Source organism: Ictidomys tridecemlineatus, chromosome 11 (genome assembly GCF_052094955.1).
Source record: "Ictidomys tridecemlineatus isolate mIctTri1 chromosome 11, mIctTri1.hap1, whole genome shotgun sequence".
Taxonomy (NCBI): domain Eukaryota; kingdom Metazoa; phylum Chordata; class Mammalia; order Rodentia; family Sciuridae; genus Ictidomys; species Ictidomys tridecemlineatus.
This window is the reverse complement of record NC_135487.1, coordinates 51,378,489-51,390,481: the sequence shown is the minus strand read 5'-3', so window position 1 is coordinate 51,390,481 and position 11,993 is coordinate 51,378,489.

Here is an 11,993-nt window from a genome sequence, read left to right as displayed (position 1 = left end):
AACACAGTAATCAAAGTTTCTCCATGCATATGTACCATAATAGATTAAAGAGCAAAACTTTTTCTTTCTTTCAGCATTTCAACCAATAGAATCATGAAGGGCTATGGCTGTGACTCAGCAGTAGAGCGCTCACCTAGCATGTGCAAGGCCCTGGGTTCAATCCTCAGCACCACATAAAAATAAATAAAGTAAAAGTATTATGTCCAACTACAACTAAAAAACTAAACATTAAAAAAAAAGAACCATGGAAATGCTATCAGATACCCGCTATGGACTTTAGCTTTAACCTGTGAATAATTTGTTATTCCTATTATTGTCTTAAACTTTGAGAGACCTTTTTAAAAAAAAGAATCTATAGGTGCAATTCATTCTAAATTCATTTTTCTCATTTATCAGTCTTTGGATCTGCTTTTGTTCATCTCAGGATTGTTTTTCTATTAACCCTTGCAGATCTTTTCTACTTTTTTGGAATCTGTACTACAAAAACACTGTTAAGTTATGCTTCATAATTTTTATTATTTTTTATTTAGTTATAATTATCTCTAGAATTGTTGTACACACTTTATCTTTTTTCTCTTTTATGTGATTATTTCCTCTCCGTCTTCCATATCAGAAATTTGAATGAATCACATAGTCTATTTTTGATGTTTTTCCCTTTAAATTTTTTATCACTCAATGATACTATTCTGATGGAATATATCTTGCTCACCTTCTCAGTTTCCTGTATTATCCTCTTCCACTTATTTATCTTAACTCTCATCTTACCAAATTCATAGTTCTTTAGCAAAAAAGTTTTCAGAGGCACTTGTCCTATTAACCTCGAGTTACTTTTTTCCAGTCTCAGTTTTCAATTTTTCTTTTCATAATTGTTTGCCTCTTTCTCCTCCTATTTTTACTCTTGATATTTTAGGTAATTGACATACATTATTTTTAGAGTCCAGTGCTAATGCTTGCTACTCTTTTTTTCCCCCCACATTTTTATTGGTGCATTTCAAATTTGTACCTGTACACAATACAATATAATTCGTCTAATATCACTCCTCAGAACTTCTCTCCTACCCCCTTCAATCCCACTCCCATACTTTTGTCCCTTAATTCTACTTATCTCCCTTTGATTTTCATGAGATATCTCACCATACTTTTTCTTTTTCCTCTCTAGCATCTACATTTAAAAACATCCAACCCTTGATCTTCTAAGTGTGGCTTATTTTGTTTAACGTGATGGTCTCCAGTTCTATCCACTTTCCTGCAAATGATATAATTTCATTTTTCTTTATGGCTGATGAAAGTGTGTATATATACCACATTTTCTTTGTCCATTCACCTGTTGATGGACACCTAGTCTAATAAATGCTTGCCAGTCTCAACATACATTGTATTTCTTCGGATCTTCTGTATCCTTAAGCTTCTCATTTTTTTCCTTATCTGGCGAGTATGAAAATGGAGGATGGGTTTGGTGAGATAGCAGCTTGGGTTTCATGCAGATTCTGTAAGGGGACCTTAATTATGTTCTCCTGACATAGTGTTATCTCTTATCATCATTTACTTGACCTGAGCAGGTATATCCTACTAAAGGTATCACAGTGAGTGAAACCTTTAGCCTTTGGTTGTCCCCACTATATAACACAGAGCTTTGGCAACTAATGCTTCATCATACTTGTTCAATGCTAGTTGTTAACTTTGTCACTTTTGCCCTCTCCTCAAAGCTGCTTTCATGCCATTCAAGACAAAAGAGGAGGGAAAATTAAAATCTACTTCCTAAGTCGTCTTCTTTCTAAATTAATGGTCAAATGAGCATTATCAGAATTCGGTTGACCCATTTTCTTTCCCTAGAGCTGATTTTGTGGAGTTGGAACCAGGATAAGAGGCAATAAAACAAGGCTCAAGTTTAATTCCTTCCAGGGCTACATATTTTTTTAAATTTATATTATAAATCATTGACAATTTCCCTGGTATGTTTCTGATTATTTTTTTCCTAGAATTTGTGGGTTTCTTTATTGAATGGGATTTTCTTTTTTTCATACAGTTCAGTACTAGAGGGAAATTATATACTTCGTCCTCATGCCATCATTTTACCTAGACATGAGTAGTAGAAAATAATATTATCCTATACTCATGATGCTTTTATATTTTATTTGTTCGATATGCAATATTTTTTACTGAATACCTACTTTATGTCACACATTGCCCCTATCCCTTTGTAGTCTAGAGGAGGAAAAGTAGATTTTTACAATGCCAAAATTGCATGATCTCTTTCCCCACTCTCAAAACAATATCATCCATTACTTTTGACTTTATTACTTTGGCAACTCCTGAACTGTCAGGCTCCCCAGTTAATAATACACACCCCTCACCTTTTGCATCACCACTTATCACTTGCTACTCTTTCATATCTTCTCATATCTTCTCCAAAAGCTTTGACAAATGTACAAAAATCTCTGCACCAGAAAGAAAGACTGTTTGCATTCAAAGAACTGAAGATCTGGGGCTGGGGTTGTTGCTCAGTGGTAGAGCACTCTCCTCGCACGTGAGAGACCCTGGGTTCCATCCTCAGCACCACATAAAAATAAATAAACAAAATGAAGATATTGTGTCAATGTATAACTAAAAACAATTTTTAAAAAAGAACTAAAGAACTAAAATTACATATAATATAATAAAATGAATAGATGTAAGCTTGGAGACACAGATTAATAACCAAGTATAACTTCTAAGAAGAAAGAAATTCTAATTTTTTAATGAAGTAGGTATCTGTGAATTACTTTCATGCCCCAGAATCTTGTTTTCAGAGGCAACCCTTCAGTCTTTACAAACATAGAGGGGTAGGATCCAGTAGTGGTTGAATCACTGCCTCATTATCCCCTGAGCCTTTATCTGCCCTGAGTACTTGGGTGGGAAAGGATGACATAACCATTAGTTCTGTCTCTTGCTTGTGCAAAGGGGATTGTCAAGACTGAGTGTGACTGGCAGTCTCTTCAATTCTTATTGAGCAGATCTTGGGATGTTGTCAAGAAACATAGCCCTTTCCAAATTGAGGGCTGCCATGCGTATAGCAGGGTGCGTGCCTAGTGTGCAAAACTGGAATGATCATGAAGGAGGTAAACACAAAATGTCTGTATTCTAACCAGAAATACAAGTTTTGCATAATAATATCTCACAATTGGTAAAGTATTTCTTTGCAGATAAGTTCTACCTTTTATACTACTTGTTCAGGCTATTCTTACCAAGTTAGCTACTCTCTAGGGAAAAAGTTAGATTTATACTAACATCTAATCGTATGTTATGAAAAGTGCTGAATTCCTCTCAGAAGATTATTCTATATGTTAATCTTTAGGTCTGTATCCTTCTTTGGCACTCTCATTGGTGTTTTACATGTTATAGAATTATTCCAACTAATAAACTGTGGAATTGGTATATTTGTGTATCTTGTATGAGGTGTGACAGAGATTCTCCTATGCTGCAATTTAGGAATAAGTTCATAATGATCTATCCCAAAGAAGGTGACATGATTTGTTAGTTTTTACACCAGCCATGTTTAATGCCTTTCTTGAATACATAATTAAAATAACCAAGAAGAAAGCTGAGGATCTCAAGATACATTCATAAAAGATCTAGGGTTTTCAGAACCCATGACCTGAAATTTTATTTCAAGATTCAAAAGTCTGATTATAAATTTTCTGACTTGGTCTTGAAGTCTCTTTAATGACAACAACTGTAACCTAAAGCTCTACCCAGATGGGACTCCAAGGGCTTGAACATGGTGTTTACATTGTGCTTTTCACAGGATACTTCTTAATCTTGACAGACTAATGCCTAAATGTCTGACCCATGACTAGGTGTCGATGTCACAGGAAACTTTGTGGTGATAGACAACTTTGTGGCTCTTGTCTGACCTGTGTTCAGTTTATTCCTACCAAGATGGCTATTCTCTGGAAGAGCTCTAACCAGGAAAGAAGTTATGTTCAGGTGGGTATCAGGTGAGACACAGTAGAGATAACAAAGCACATGAAATAACAGATACAGTCTATTACTCATAAGTCTTAGAAAGAAGAGGGCAGCATGCTCTCTGGGCCAACAAGAAGAGGGGAGCCATCCAGAACATATGTGCTCAACCAGTGGGTGAGGAGCACACATAGGAGAAAGGGATCTATGAGATTTGGCCTTTCCTGGGGCCCCGGATGTTACCCAAGCAGAATTCATGCAGGGAGCTTTAATTGGTGGTTTGGTGGGTTTGAAGCAAGCTATCACAAGTCCCATGGGTCGTTCAGTAAGAGAGAAGGTTGCCATAGCATATCTGTGCAGTCCATATAGGGTATAGAGATCAAAAGCATCTATAGGCAGGTTGTGTCTAGCTGTCCCATGAGAAGGCATTCACCAGGTGGTGGTTGTATAAGGCATATATAACATTAAGGAATTGGGAGGAGGTAGAGAACTGGAAATTGTGTCAAGTTAAACTTGCATTCAAAACAACACTGAGGCAACATAAAACTATAGAAAGTCACTACACGGGGTTGAAATGTAAATACTGTGAGCTAATAACCCATTAAATTCTTAGAAACCTCTAAGTGAATGATTAGTTAGACATGAACCACTCTTGATATCCAACACTTATATTTTATATTATCTTGGTAATGAATCTTGAATTTTCCAAATAGAAACCAACCTTTCCCCTACTTCCTACCTGTTTCATGAGAGGAACATATGATTTAACCTTAATTTAAATATATTCTAAGTACAATCAGCATAGCACAACAGCTGGCCACATTCAGTGCTTAGCTTCTGAAGAGCAAAGAGATGTTCTGACTGGATTTATATCATCTATCTGATTCTTCTTCTTTGAAGTCTGGCCCCTGAGCTATAAGTCAGCTTCATTAAATACAAACACCAGCTATCCAGACATTCTACAATAGCCCTCAATCATAAAATATCTGTCAATCTGAAATAGGCATTCATAATCATCCTATATCTGCTCATAATGCTGTCATGTCCTTCACACTTAAGCTTAACATGGAACATAGCAGGAATCACAGGAGACACAGATTTGAGGATTGCAAGGGTTCCTGGACAGCATTTGTAGAATGATATTCCTAGAAATCATTCCAGAGAGCTACTGCAGTGGCTCAGTGGTTCAGTGAATTAGACATTCCAGGCAAGATTTGGGAGGTGCTAAGATGCTGTTAATTGTAATATGGAGCTCTTGCTCCTTGTGCAGACCACTCTCAGATTCTGCTGCTTTGAAGGTAGCCAAGAGCAGAGCAGAGGGGTGGGAAACCACTCTTCCTAGGCAATGAGCACAAGGGAATATATTCAGAATTGTGACCCTGCTAAAATTCTCATAATTAAATGGTATTTTTAATGACCAAAGACACAAAAGGATGTCAGCTATTTAAGAGCCACTCTTTCTCTGCAGAACCCAGCTGCAAGCGACTGATTCTGACAGGACTGAACAAGTATCTCAGCAACAGCACCTCCCACCAGTGCACCACTGGCCAGGTCTCCTGAACCCTTCCCTGCCTTTCTTTTTCTCATTGGTCACTTTATTCCTTTAGTCTGTTTAGACACTACTCCAGCTTGGATCCTGTATCTCTGTGAATCTTGAATTCTTCGTGTCCTGCCTCCTCTCCAGAGGACCTTCTTATTAGAACTTTTATCACAGTTTACACATTTGTTGCAAGCAGTTTTGCTATGCCTATTAATAGTACAATGGATCCCCTGCTGTGGTCTCTCTTGATATAAACCATCTTGTCTCTAGTTCTTTTCATTTTTGAATATTTATTTTTTAGTTGTACACAATACCTTTATTTTGTTTGTTTTACATGGTGCTGAGGATCGAACCCAGGGCCTCACTCGGGCTAGGCGAGTGCTCTGCCTTCTTTTCTAACTTTCCCTTTTCTCCCCTAGCATTTGGGTGTTTACTCATTCTTCAGAAAATCTTCACGAGTAATTCTCATAATTTTCCTCTAGGAAAATCATTTTTAATCGAGAGATTGCAACAGACACCATTCCTCAATGCCCAGCCACCATGACCATTTCCTTTCTCCTAGAATGACTGATTTTGTTCAGATAACCCCCATTTTTGCACAAAGCTAAGTGCTTCAGAAGAAACTAACTTCATTCCCAGCTCCCGTGGGGAACACTTGCTAGTGTAGCCCAATAGGATCATCTTTTTCCACATTCCAAAGATAGGTTCAGAGAAGGGAATCAGTTCTGGTAAATGAGACATGAAGAAAAATTTGATGGGGGTCTTGTGGTATGCTCTCAAGAAGGCCACAGGTGAATGTGACCCTTTTCTTCTACTAAATGCCATTATCATGCTTTGATGTGAGGCCTCGACCTGTGGCAGCCATCCTGTCTCCAGCCTAAAATAAATATCAGCATTGGAAAAGGAAGAGCTAAAGAAAGCCCAGAAAGAACTGAAGCCCTGCTCTCCTGTTCATAGAACCTCTTGACTCCTATTATATGGAGGTGGAGGATGAATGTCTGTTGTTTAACAGAATTTAAAGCAATACTCGCTTTCAGCTGGAAACTTCCTAATGAACACTTTGTAGAGAGCTGAAGCATAGCTCTATCTGTAGATGACTTAGGCAAGTCAGTTACTTGCTGTAAGCTTCATTATCTTCATAATATAAGGAATAGAATTTACACAAGGGTATATTAATGCAGGAATCTTAAGGACTTTGATTACTCCTTTTTTTTTTTTTTTTTTTTGGTACCAGGGATTGAGCCCAGGGGCCCTCAACCACTGAGCCACATCCCACATCCTAACCCTTTACTGTATTTTATTTAGAGACAGGGTCTCACTGAGTTGCTTAGTGCCTTGCCATTGCTGAGGCTGGCTTTGAACTCGAAATCCTCCTGCTTCAGTCTCCTGAGCTGCTGGGATTACAAGTGTGTGCCATCACGCCAGGCAGATTTCTTCTTCTTAATATTAGGGAAACAATCCCTGAGCCCTGGTTATTTACACAACCTTAAGGAGCTTCCATGTAAGAGTCCACAGCTTCAGGACTGGTCATTCCTTGTAACTGCTTTTCCAAGTGCAATTTTCATTCCTCATTCTTTTTCTGTCATTCAGGAGTTGGTGGAGCTAAAGATTTATATGCCTGTTTTATGATAGACCTGAAACATCACCCACGCACCTCTAGGCAGAGATGTCTGTTGTCACTGCTTCAAAATAAGAAAAAGAATGTCCCTTGTGTGCTTAGTTGAAGAAATTCCCACAACAAGGGTATTCATTGTAGTCATCCCGCAGCAAAATTGCTTGTGCTCTCACGTTCTTCAGCATCCAGAGCCCTAACTTTCAATTTATACATGTAGCCTGTAGCAGATGTTGCAGACTAGTTTTTTACAAGGAGAGTAAAACCTTAAAAATAACTTTTCTCAAACCACGGAGAACTGACCACAGAGTTCTGAGCTCAACTGTCTTCTCCAAGCACAGATACCCACACAATATTCAAAAGACAAGAGCAATGTGCAGACTGCACCTCAGCTGCCTTTACCACTTTGACTGGCAAGCATGATCATGGAAGCATTAGGAATTTCTGCAGCAGGGATGACCCAGGCATTATGGTATCAAGGGTGGTCAGAATATGGGGCATTTGTTTTGCTGGCATGGATCATGGGTGAAGTGGAGTGGAACTAGAAACCAACAATAGTGGTGGTGACTTTTGGCTCCTAGGCTAGTAGATAAGGTGAGGTATTCTGCTTCCAGCCATTTACTGATTCCTGTACTTTGTGATCATCGTGTGACATGGTAATAACCCTGACTGGTCAATATGGTACAAGATGTCATTCCTGGAAACCCATTGATGTTGGATCCTCTGGTCCTTCCAATACTTTTGTAAGCATCTATGTTAACTCTCTTTCTGCTTAAGGTAGTTTCTCTGATCTGGAACTGAAACTCTGACTGATATATAGCCTGTTTCTCCCAGGCCTATAAATACAACAGAGTAGCTAAGTGAGAACACCAAACTGATCTCTGAAGAACTCAGTTCCTCAGAAGAACAATGCATAAAAAAGAACATGTTTACCTTATTTATAATGCTAGTCTTTTTCCTTCCTCATTAAAAATGTCACTCACTTCCCTTTGTTTCCTAAATGCCAGCATGTGTTACTGTGTTAATCATCTTCCTTTCACTATAACAAAATGCCTAAGATAATTAACTAACACGAGATAGGATGTATTTTGGCTCACAGTTTAGGAGGTTCCAATCCATGATCAGTTGATCCCATTGTTTTGGTCCTGTGGCAAGGCAGCACATCAGGGCGGGAGAGTGTGGAAGAGCAAATCTGTTCATCTCATGTCCAAGAAGCAAAGATTCAGGGGCCAAGATCCACAATCCCCTCTAAGGACACACTCCACCATGTCCTAAGGTCCTCACACTAGGCCTCACCTCCTAAAGGTTCCCCTACTTCCCATAACTCTGTAATGCCAGAGTTGTGGGACCTCGATAGACCTCCAGGAGCAGAATCCGATGCCATCACACAAGAGTCTTTATTGCAAGCTCGAGCCTGGACTCACAACAGTTCCCGATGCAGCGGTCCCAGGGAGTGAGTCCTGGTCCTTTGTACAGTGAGATTTTATAGGTTTTGGGGGGATACTCTATGGTCACAACATCACAGAGCAAATCATTCCATACCGTGGGAAAATCAAACAACAACGTTTAACATTGATTAGCACATTCACTGGAGGGAACAAGTTGGGTAAGGGTGATTGGTTAGTACAAGAGGGGGATTCCTTTGAACTGATTGGTTTAGGCCACAAGGGGAGTACGTGCTGAACTACATGGTTTCCCAACATGTTATCAACCACCATAAACTACTGGGGGGTCATCTGGCATCCCAGGTATTTTCCCTGTCTCATGCTGACTGGAGGTTGCTAGGGGGGTTGCTATGGGTCCTCACCTAGCTTAACTGAGTCAGGGACACCTGGCACCACAGACCTCTCCTGTTATTTGTAGACAAACAACTCAGGGTGGATATGTGCCTAGGAGTGCTCTGTGGGTTTTTCCAAGGACAAGGGTCATGCCCCCTTCCTTAGGACAGGCCTTGAGGTAGAAGCTGCTGTTTTTTATTTATTTTCAAAAATGGAGTTACATCAGTTTCTCAACTCCACCCTGGGAAACAAACCTTTAACATGTGGGCCTTTGAGGACTCTCAAGATCAAAACTACCAGTTGAAACTACCAGCATTAATCTGTCAAATATATCCATATACACTTTAGGCCCAGTGACTGACAGGTTTAAACCCTTTACCCAGAATACTTCTCAGTGGCTAATGTGGATTTGTGGGTATAAAAAAGTGTGGGATGTTCATCAACTAATTCCACCTGCCAGGAACCTCTATGCCCTAGCCTTGTCTGGATAGGATGGGACCATTCCTAATTTTACTTCCTAAAAGTACGTACCCAGCCAAAATACACACACACACACACACACACACACACTAAACAGACATGACTTTGTTGTTATGAAGACCTGATAAGATAATACAGATGAAAATGCTGAGCACAGACCCTTGACCATACTAGGTGTTAACATATATTCCTTTCATTTCAGAGGGTAATCTGAGCAATTCTTATAAAATGATTTATGGTTATTTTAAACATTGTCATGGAAATGTTGACCAGGTCTGATTTAACATTACGTGTAATTTTGTTTTTCATGTCTTTTCAAATTCAAACACTAGAAGAAATTACTTCTTGTCATTGAGAATATTCTTGTCTCTTAGCCCATATTTCACAGAATGTCCTAAATGGAGCTAATAATTCATCCATTAATTCAACAAATCCATGCACTTACCAAGTTTTTATTATAGATGATTATTAAGTAATGACATAATCAAGATATTCATAAACTTGTACTTCAGTCAAAATCAATTGAATTTTTTTCTCTTCTTTTTAATTTTAATATAATCTCTCCCCTTCCTTCCTAATCTTTTCTGATTATCTGATTTCATTCCCTCCTTCCTTCTGTTCAATTAATGTAACTAATAACACTGTATTGCTAGGTACCTTTTTTTGGAAATAGAGATACTAAAGAGAAGAAGAAAAATAAACATTTTACAGTCTTGGAGCTTATATTCCCAGAAAAGGAGATAGACTAGAAATAAGTTAGAAATAAATAAATAATATGATTAGTAGTTGTTGAGAGCCACAGACAAGTCAAGATGGCCCCTGGCACTTTGCCAAGAGGAGTGGTTTGAGAAGTAATGCCAGCAAGCCATTAAGATGATAGAGATTCCTTAATGACTGACTGCTGTGTCTAGATGATGTCAATTAAATTAAGCTGTGTATAATTATTAAGATGATGAGGATTCCTTAATGACTGATTGCTGTAACTGGATGATGCTAAATTGAGTCAAGCTGTGTATTCAGTAATGTATATATACCTCTACTGTCCTACAAAGAAGCGGCTCCCGCTGTATCAACCTTCACAAGTTCCTTGTCACTTGCCCGCCCCCCCTTATTTTGCCCAGCCAGACTTCGGCAAGCAGTTAGTGTAATGGAGGAAATGAACTGATTTTTAGAAAGTGACTAGGGGGAATCTAAAGTAGGCAGCTATTTTAGATAGGTTGGTCAAGGGAACAGAGGACTGAAGAGTGAGGAGCTGAACATTTGAAGAGTTATAAGAAATATAACAAGCAAATAAATTTGAAGACCACAAGGCAGGAACGTTCAGCTCTTAAAGAAAGACAAAGGAGGCCAGTATGGTTAGAGCTTAGTGAGCACATGGGAGAAGAAGCAGATGAAGTCACAGGGGTGGACAGGGAGAGGCCTTGTGGGGACTATTAAGGCAAAGAAATTTAGATTTATTAAGTGTGTTGAAAGACATCAATAGGATGTTGCTCACCAATGCTTGCTTTCTCCATCTTCAGATCCAACATGGCTGACAGTCTTTTAGAATGCCATAGTGTTAAATATGGACATAGCATCCGAATGAGGTAGAGGAAGGCCCACATAAGAAGGCCACTTTTTTTTTTTTGTCATTACAGTAGAGCATTGAGAAAAAAGAACTACCATCATAAACAATCATTATCATCCTATAACAAAAAATATTTTAATACCAGAAAAACAAAAAGGTAAGAGAGCTATCATCTTGAAATTTGCTTATCAGATTTCTTAAAACAGCATCAAGAAAAACTCAATGGAATATCCTTTTCGTTTCTCTTTTTACAGCAATCAATGACATTTGTCTTTGGGCCAGCATCGTGGAAGCCCTTCTCTTTTTATGTTTCTGTTTAATTGTTTCCTGCAATTATTTTTCAGTTCTAAATTCTGAAATATCTTCATAGTTCCTTTTAAGTCTATTATTTCAATTTATTCATCAAGGGACAGTCACCTACTTATGTTCCAGGGTTAGGAAACAATTTTTAAAGTGAAGGAACTCAATACCCCTAGAATTTTGAATGAACATTTTAATTTGATAACTAATTTGAATACTTTGGATAACTGTTCTCTTTGGGACTTGACTATGATTCTTATATGTCATACTTATTTAAGATGTATGTGCTGTAGTGTGAAAAATATCCTCTACTTTTCCTTTTATGACAGAACCCTTGGCTTCATAAACAGGAGACAACCTTTAATTAACACTGAGTGATAATGTGAGGCAACCACTTTTCCATGCCACCCAAAAGGGCCTCCCTGGGATGCTGGAGAGGTACCATTGGAGGCTCTCCTGGGTAGAAGATGCATTCATTTTCTTAGTCATTAAATATCAGAAAGTAGTTCTCAAGTCTTCTATTTTAATGATATTATAAAATGACACTTATAAACATAGTATTGTAAAATGGTATTTATAAAATGGTCTAAAATGGTGTTTGGCAAAACAGCTTTTATTTTTAGCATATAGATTTGTTAGACTCAAAAATTTTGTGAATATCTCCTCCAAACACAATAGCTTAACACCCCAAATTAGCAGTAGATAAATAATCTTATTATTTGTGATGAGAGAAAACCCAGCCACTAAAAGCATCTTAAGAAAGGATTTAGAAAA